The 10000-nt window shown below is 35.7% G+C and overlaps 1 protein-coding gene across 1 annotated transcript in view; it reads left to right on the forward strand.

The window, feature by feature from the left end:
* Positions 1 to 10000, forward strand: part of LOC135224615 (neuroligin-2-like) — an 81383-nt gene that overhangs the window by 7795 nt on the left and 63588 nt on the right. The window lies entirely within an intron of this gene.

Raw genomic sequence — 10000 nt, forward strand, 5'->3', positions numbered from 1 at the left:
ACTAAAGACAGGGGAAGGGAGAAATCGAACATTGATAACAGCACGAGAAGGCCAATCTGTCGAGAAAATTAAAACGAGTCCACGCGGAGAAAAAGTGTAGTCGTATTCAAGTAATGGCCTTGTTTCCAAACCTGTTGAATTTGTTAAAGCATCATTCATTTTCTCAAGATAATTGAATTCCTTACCTTCTTACTGGGAATCGTCATTGTCAAATCTCAATAAGGAAACGTTAGAAATAATTGAAAATAAGGCGAACAAGACAATTCGATTAGCATGTTTAATTTTCACTGTTTCTTTATGAGATGAATTTTAAATTTCTCTTTTTGATTAGATGTAAAGCTCTACAGTTTTGTGAAAACTTCGGCTTTATTCCAGTATTGTGTGAGCTGTTGTGCTAAATCCTCCGTATTACCATACAAACGAGAGCACCGTATATTTGAAATGCTAAAAAGTTTATTGGTGTGACCCCATTTTAAAAGCAACTTTGGACTCTCTCTCTCTCTCTCTCTCTCTCCTCTCTCTCTCTCTCTCTTCCTGTTTGTATGTATGCGTGTGTGTGTGTGTGTGTGTTTGTGTGTGAGTTTGATTTTAAAATGAGAGAGAGGGAGAGAGAGAGTACGAAACAGGAAGTAGGTTTCGGTAAATTCTAATTGTAGGAGCCTTTGTGCAAAGTACTATAACATGATAGAAAAAGACGCCCATTCTTTGGGGCGTTGGCGCTTTCACTAAAAGAAATAAACATACCTGGAATCTATCTCCCCTAAGATAATTGGCAAATCATAGCAAAATAGGCAGACGGGGTATTTTCTCGTTAGGGGAACCTGCGGTATGATTTTTTAATTTTACTGCCGTTTTCTTTCTGGAAGCTTCTTCTAGGCATGAAGGCTGCATGGACTCATCCTGCAAGACACGAAGGAACATTCGGTTATAAACTTTATATTCGGGGGCAAAAGTGTAGCTTATTCTTTAAGTTATACATAAAACAGTTTCAAGAATTCTAACTTCGTTATATATAAAACAAATATGTCCTCACCACCATGAGCTTAAACGGCCACACAGACACTGAAAACAGAACCCAGTCTTCTCTCCATTTGACTGGTCAGGTTCGAAAACATTTTGTTTAATTGACAGATTCTCCAATAGTGGGATTTTCTGTAATGGCAACGAGTATATGAATGGTATAACTTTGCTCAATAACCTTCTCTTCTCCTTTAATACAACTGTCAGGAAAGCTCACCTATCCAGAATTTTCTATATCTTTTGGATGCAAGATTAATACTGATTTTTTTTTAAATTATTATTATAATGTAATATATTTTTTTTACCGTGTTCTACTCCATAACTTCCTACGCGGCTAGCCTTCAGATCATAAAAGTATAACTAATCAAAGCGTGTTTATGATGCTTTATATGCCTAGATTTCTGCCTCATCGTTGATCATTTTGATCGGTAATTGACCGATCCCTGAGTAATTGGCCCCTCGCCTTATCAAAATTGGGAGAATTAATTATTGTAACAATACAATTAGAAAAAGAAGCAGGGTTATTCAATGTTTATAGCAAGAGTTTCAGAATTGACAGATATATCCATTTTATAGCAATGGAGTTCTGAAAGATAAAAAAAAAACAGAGATATTTACCTCTTATATGAACAAAGCGATGAATAATAGATAAAAATTGACATATTTATTTCCGATAAGAATAGAGGTATAAATACGGTTTAAAAAGCTGTTTCATATATAAATGGGATAACAGTAGAGTTGTAAAAGTTAAAGAGAAATCATTGCTGTTTGTAACAAAGAAACGCAGCAAACAGGTGCGGAGAATAAATCTTATGGTTGAATTGTTAAGCCGAAATAAAAAATGACTCGTAATAACTTCCTAACAAACTCGCTTTTCCAAAGAGATAAAAAGGCTTCTGTTGTATATTAGTGCACTATTCTCGTCCATTACCAGTGAAAAATTATGATAATTATGCAAATTAATAGATGTGAAGGGATATCAGTGCCAGTGGTCTTTATGGCGTCAGGGAACGAAATATAAAAGCAGACGAGAATAAAAACACTTTGAGAAAGTCATTTTCGATGCCTCATTCAGACGGACGAGTTTGAAATATGCCCCTGGAAGAGAATGCCAAAATGAAGCATTAAAATTAAACTAATCATGAAAATGGAAATCTGATTTGATATAAATACATCGATATCTGTTTCGCATTCTTCACTCCAAATCTCCATGCAAATGAGGATATTCATTTTACTTGTTAAGTTTATGTGTGCTGAAGTAAAGACTTTGATGAACGGTCAGACTAGTCCTTCGTGATAGATAGGTAAAAAGATAATTAGAAGATTTTGATGTGGACGACTCTTCAGCGCAATACAGAATTATGTCAATGAACTTCGATATTTCGATATTGCTAGTATTATTCAGGAGATGAACCCTATTCATATGGAACAAGCACACTGGGGCCGTTAACTTGACATTCAAGCTTCCAAGAATTCGGTGTTTGAAAGTTTGAATTGTAAGTCGGTTAAAATCAACTACTATGTAAAATATTTATGAAATTAAGATTATCATGTGAGATATATATATATATATATATATATATATATATATATATATATATATATATATATATATATATGTGTGTGTGTGTGTGTGTGTGTGTGTGTGTGAACTGTGCTTTGTACTTTGACATACGTTTCTTTGGCCTTATACATTATTTAAGTATGAATCCTGTTTATTTTATAAAATCCTGTGATCAGTTCCTTTGTTTCTTTGTATGTTCTGGGTTTTAATCTTTCATCGACATGAAATACATTTCATATAATGAGGGACATTTGCCTTCCACTTTTAATGCAGTCCTTTAGTAGTAGTGTTCATTCTGGAAGAGAAATTTAGCTGGAACGGGTCAAAATTCGATAGTATATTGACTTACTGCTGAATATATATATATATATATATATATATATATATATATATATATATATATATATATATATATTTATAGACAGTAAGTTTTAATACCTTTCAAGGACAATTACTTGTCACGATATAAAAAGAGTCACATCGTGTTATTTTACATCTGCAGTGGGTTTCATTTTCCGATGGCTGAATTTAGGAACGCTGTAAGGATTTTAAGCCTCCTGCAATAAGACCGTGTTGGTGATTAACTTTGATTTTAATGATGGTCTAGGGGTCATGCATCAGCTAATTAAATTGATGAGCAACGAAAAATGGGAAAAATTCATGTGTAATATTGCTGCTTCGCGGAAGGTCATTATGTATTCAAAACGGCGGTACCTCTCGGAATCCATTTATAAAGCCATCACCGACAGACACTGAATTAACATTTTTAATACCCAGGGTAGAGCAAATACATTAGATGGAACATTGGATTATTTTTTCCCACGTTGTGCGAGAATATGAACTCGTGCAGGAAGCTTTTAATTAATTCTATCGTGAGAAATAACACTGGATATTCCCTCCCGAGGACGAAATAAAAAGGCTGGGTTCAGCTTAACACGGCTAACCGTGATTAATTGGCGGATTTTTAACATCTTCGCGCCATCTGTTAGGCGAACCCCGAACCAAAATGGTTTGCGTGCGCTGGAGAACACACCGTTTGATAGATTATACCGGAAAATTTCCCTCAAAGAATTTCGCTGAGAAATCGGATTTTGAATGCTCTCCTCTCCAACGAAAAAAGCGATTGAGAGGTTTTTGTTTACATTAAATTACAATTTGAAATGAGATTTAAAATGCACTTCTTCTGAAGGCTTCTGAATAGCACTCTCCAAACTAATTTCCCATTATTTCTAAGCTGCGCATGTGCAAATTAAGTTAAGGCTACGAATATTGAAGAGGCATTTATTTATTTATTTATGTGCCTATTTTTGCGATAATTCTCCCTCTCCTTTTGCCATTAGAGGCGTAATTCCGATCATGAATTCCATCAGGTTTAAAGTAAAGAATGTATAATTAATTACGTTGATGAATGATGCGATGAGCTGGCTTCATATTTTTTCACTTTATCCTTTGAAACGCCGCCTTTGGAAACTGAGTCTTTCTTTTTTTATTGTGTCATTTTTTAAAATATAAATAGGTTTTTTGTAGTTTCAGGTGCAGACCACAAAGTTAAATTGATATTATATATATAAAAAAATATTATATATATATATCTATATATATATATATATATATATATATATATATATATAATATATATATATATATATAATATATAGGAATATAATGTATGTATGTATGTTTGTATGCTTAACCGATATATATATTTTACATCATTGTGGATTGTGTATATATATATATATATATATATATATATATATATATATATATATATATATATATATATATATATATGCTGAAGCTAGGTACTATGTCGCACCTCTAAGTAAATGGGGATACAGTCTGCAATGATGTAAAATCTTCTGTAGTTTTATAAGTATATATTTTATAATACTACAGAAGGATTCTGCATCATTGTGGATTGTATCTCCATATATGTATATAATATGTATGTACGTATGTATGTTTGTATGCATAACTGATTTGTAAAAAATGTGTGTGAGCAGCTCTAAGAAATCAGAGGGAGCATTAAAAGTTAATCAAGTTCCAATAAACGCCAAATCGTCTTGAGGATGAGCTAAAGCTGATTTGGAAAACGCCACGGGAGCTTTAATTATCTCGAAGACGCCATGAAAGGGGTTAGGGAGCTCGAAAAAGGTTTTAGGCAAATTTAGAAAATTCAAAGCAGCTTCAATTTAGGATTGTAGTATCCCCTTAAATCTTGGTTTTGAGTCTACGTTGCTTTAAAAAAAGTCAATATTTCCGTCAAAACGTTAAAGCACCTGCATAAAACGTTGAGATCCTTTGAAAGCTGTAAATGTGTGTGGGCAGCTTTAAAAGAAGTATACTTTCCCTTAAGACGAAATTTAAAACGACTGAAATTATTTATGTGAGAAATCCCAAGTAACGTTAAAAGCTCATAATTGCCTTAAAAATAAAAGTTATTTTTAGCTTTAAAAGAGCAGCCCCCAGAGAAAAAAAAAAGAGAGGGGTGCAAGTAGCTTTCAGAATGCCATATCACCTTGCATTATGTAGCTTTAACAACAACAGAAGCATAATAAGCTTAAGAAATAAAGAGAATTGCCTGCTAAGGGTGACACTATTGCATTATCAAAAATGCAAAAGTAGTGTTTAACACCATCGATGGATTTTGCAAAAAGCCATGGCATCCTTTCAAAAATACAGAATCGCCTTCTGAAGAACAATGCGTTGAAACCGTTTTTAAAATAACAAAACTTCTTTAGAAAAGCCAAAGTATCATTTAAAAACGTAGAAATGCCTTGAAAACAATTGCTTTGAAGCTCTTTCACAGAACCCACAGCAACTGTCGAAAAATAGAACTGTCTTTAAAAACCAAGTAGCACTTTCAGCAGCTTGCCAGAAATCTAAAGCAGCTTTTATGAAGCGTAACAAAAGCCAAAGTATAACCTAAAAAGCGTAAAAGGAAGTTAAAGCAGCTTTACAAAAGTCCTAGCCGCTTTTAAAAAGTAGAATCATCCTCAAAAAAAGAAGAAGAAGAATAAGACGACGTTAAAGCAGCTTTGAAACGACTGAACGGACCCGAACGCCGCCGCATCTTTCCCAAAAGAAAAACAAAGTATTTTGTTCAATGAGGCGCTGAAAATGGCTAATGGCCCCGGCTCACTCTCTTTCTTCCTTTCTCTTTTTTTTTCTTCGTCTTTGTTTGTTTGGAGTGCTACATACCTTACACTGGTAACCGTGTTCCTTATTTTCCTTCTTATCGTTCCCTTGCTTCTCTTACAGTCACCTTTTTCTCGCCTTGATTTGATTTGTGATATTGCAATTTATAATGCCTTTTTTGTTCTTACACTTTGCTCTCATTTCTTCTTTTTCGGTTGCCTTCAAGTCTTTTTAACATTGCCTCAATAATTATCGTAGTTTCTTTCCTCCTTCCCTTTCACCCTGTTTTTCTTTGTCGTTATTTTCGAAAACTCCTTAACTAGCGATTAGAACAATTTTCACGCGTATCTTTGCCCATATTCTTCGCATTAGAACAATCGGCTGTTGAAAATGTTAGTAAGTTCCTCAGAATTTTAGGGGAAATGTAGTTTTTCTTGTTGACGTCTATCATTCCTAATGGAGGAAGGATCTGACAATAGTTAGGACTTTTAGAAACAATAGCAAAATTTGAATAAAAGAAAAGCTGGTGCACCCCGAAGGAGAGCACCACTTTGATAGTAATCCCATGCAAATAAAAGGTTTTTCTGCGGAAGTCTTTACATTAAATGGAGCGTTTGTAAATATTACTGAGGCACGACCCTGGTTATACCACCTCGGTTGCCGGGAGTTCGATTCTCGGGCATTCCATGGAGGTGTGAGATATGTGTATTTCTGGTGATAGAAGTTCACTCTCGATGTGGTTCGGAAGTCACGTAAAGCCGTTTGTCCCGTTGCTGAATAACCACTGGTTCCATGCAACGTTAAAACACCATACAAACAAGCAAAAAAAAACTACCTTGTATTATGTGTATTATTTTTATGATGAGAGTCGTTAATGGTTAGTCAGTCCTCAGTGAGAATTAACACAAACAAAAACAAGAATTGCTGATGAATGAGCTTGATTGAAAGTGTAAATTGTATGGGGGTTGGTACCTGCTTAACCCAGCCTGAATCATTTTGAGATTTGGATAAAGTACGCATATATGTCCTTTACAGCGTATGACTTTATGTACCCGAGCTCTAGGTTGAGAATAGTGAATTTCGGCTGTCACCTGTTTGATACTTTCTCGTGCATACCCTTCTGCATATAGGAAGGCAACTTATGGTATGTACCCGCACAGTCTGAGAGATCCTATGCCACAGTTAAATCTTTCTTCCAAATTACTGCTTGTGGTTGAGAAGAGTGAAAGGGACAAAGTTATTTTTTTATAATTATTTTTTTGAGAAAAAATTAATGCGTCATTTTTCAGGGTGTCTAAATTCGTGAAATAAGAAAAATTACCGATAAATATTACAAGAAATTTCTATTTTTCCCTACGCTACGCCAAGCGAATTTTTATGCAAAACTTTCATATTTGCTAAAAGATAAATTTTCTTCGATTTCCCCCCAGATTCACACAAAGACATTGCGTGATTCTTTTCACTGTAAACAGTAAAATAAATCCGTTTCCTTGTCGTCAATATCTGCCATTATTGTATTGGGAGTGAAGCGGAGGGAGCGAACAATTCGCGTGTGTCTGCAGATGTTTACATATTCCGATAGATAATGGACAGAAATGGCATTATCGAATTTCATATATATCATTGGCTTCGGGCAGGAATTGAATACTCTCTCTCTCTCTCTCTCTCTCTCTCTCTCTCTCTCTCTCTCTCTCTCTCTCTCTCTATGGACCTCGTTTAAGCCACTCCTCTTTTTTTGTCCTTGAAAATATGTAAATGGATAATATAATTTATGCTCGACTACACACACACGCACACATACACACACATATATATATGTATGTTTATGTATATATATATATATATATATATATATATATATATATATATATATATATATATATAATATATATCATACTATAATGGGCGTAATGTCTGTCATTCAAATCACGGCCAAACGGCTGGTCAGATGGGCATGAAACTTGGCAGGGTTATGGTGGGGACCCCTAAGATGATTTGTAATGGGGTTTCATCCAACCTAGCCCCCTCCTTTGTAGGGGGTGGGGGTGAGAAGGGATTCCCTGAAACGGAGCTGTTTCTGGCCGTGAAACGAGGCTGGTTATTCTCGTTGACTTAGGTACTTTACGATTTTCCATACATAATTTCTGTACAACTTCCCCGGAGAAAGTCGCGAATATTTCAGCTCAGACACAATAGAAGATGAAAATTATCAATATCCGCAAGATTTTTTGAATAACTTAAATCCGTCGGGACTGCCAGTGCACAAAATAACGTTGAAGAAGTACTGCCCGGTAATGTTGCTTCGGAATTTCGATCCTGCCAATGGACACTGCAACAGAACGAGGTACACCGTTATGGAGCTAAACTCCCACGTCATCGAAGCAGTGATAGCAATGGGCCCTCACACCGGCAAACGTCTGTTCATCCCCCGGATTCCTCTGATGCCTTCGGACAACCAGTTTCCGTTCCAGTTACGGCGCAGGCAGTTTCCCATCAACCTGGCCTTCTCATTCACTGCAAACAAGTCGCAGGGCCAGACTTTGGATCGTGTTGGTGTGTTTCTGCCGTCACCCATGTTCACGCATGGCCAACTGTATGTGGCGATGAGCAGAGCAACTGACTCTGCCAACTTGAAATTAAGTTGTGGAAAAACTGATTATATTATGTACAAAGAGGTTCTGTAGTAGGTATGTATAAAAATCGCCCTTATTTTAATATTGCTGAACAAATAGTACATATAAATTTTTCACTTCTGCACCTGTATTTTATCACCCATCGTAGATGGGTAAGTTTGCTAGTATATATAAACATTGAGCCGTTTCTTCAGGAGAGTTACTTTTGATAAAATACAATGCAACGATACAGTATTATTGCAATGATACCCTTCAACTCCTGAGCTATGATGAACCACCCGTGTAGAAAATGAGCACACCCAACATAAGTCTAAATAGCATTACGGGCAAAAATCTACCCCCGCCCTCCCTCATTCCTTCACAGAAACATACGCACTGTGACATACATTCACTTCTTTCACACACAAACCTGCATTTCTTGGCTATTCAGGCATTTTATCTTTCAATAATTCTCTCACTTCGTCTATTGAGCGCTTTTTCATTTCATCCTCTACTCCTTCCCCTTCTCCAGATGTTTCCAAATGATACTCTGTTTTTCCATCAGTTTATTATTTTCTATTCTTTACACGTGACCGAACCACCTCAAAATACACCGATCTATGAAATCAAACAAACGGTACACCAGCGTCTCCCGCCTCACATTCACCATCTGCACTTCACTTCCTTAAAGGAAAGTTGGTTAGCAGGCCCTTTATAAAAGTCATACATTCATTTCTATAGACACTCAGAGTTTCTTTCCAATCTTTTGCAGACATTCTGCTACCTTCCTTGCTTCACTTATTCGCTCCTCCTGCTGCCATCCATTGCATTATTAACAGATATGTATGCAAATCAAACGCATTCATTTTGTCACTACCCTTATTAATATTTCGGGATTGCATTTACCCTCATAACAATGATCTCGCTCAAGCTTACTCTCAACACTCTGCTCTTGCAAACACTTTCACGCTCTTTCAAAAGTTTTTGCAGTTACTCTTCACCATTCCCAACCTGTAAACATTTCACGCCTAATTCACGACTCCCCTTTTTTTTATCGCAATGTGCATCTGAGTCTAATTTCCTTTCACTGACCATTCCATGGCACTGTCAATAAGGATATTAACATCAGAATTTTCAAACAATCGTAGAGACATTGGACACTCACGTGTCAGACTCATTGTTACAACAAATTATTAACTCTCGTTTACTCATTATAAAACCCACTGTACACTCATAATTTTTAATCGTTCCCAACAACTGATCATCTGTACCATACATACTCATCACCCTCCTCAATGTCTTTCTATCGACTCTGCTTTAAGCTTTTTCCTCTTAATTTCAAACTTCTCGCGTAATCGTTTCATAACAAACACCTAATTGGCATCACAAACTTCCTTGTTTAAATACACACTGGGCCTCTCCGATTATTCATTGTGTAATCTTTCCTTTTTATCCCAATCAGAATCTTATTCTTACTACATGATGTTGAGGCTTTCTTCTTTTATTGATGTGTTTTCATGTTGTTTATCGTCATTTCTGTATGTTGCAAGCACTACAAAATATAAAATACCGCAAATACTTTTATGTACCTCTCATGGTTCTAAAGAGTGAGAAATAATTAGTGTGAATATTCATGAAAAATGTTAAGTGAAGATTGTCTTTT

Source organism: Macrobrachium nipponense, chromosome 12, assembly GCF_015104395.2.
Source record: "Macrobrachium nipponense isolate FS-2020 chromosome 12, ASM1510439v2, whole genome shotgun sequence".
Classification (NCBI taxonomy): Eukaryota; Metazoa; Arthropoda; class Malacostraca; order Decapoda; family Palaemonidae; genus Macrobrachium; species Macrobrachium nipponense.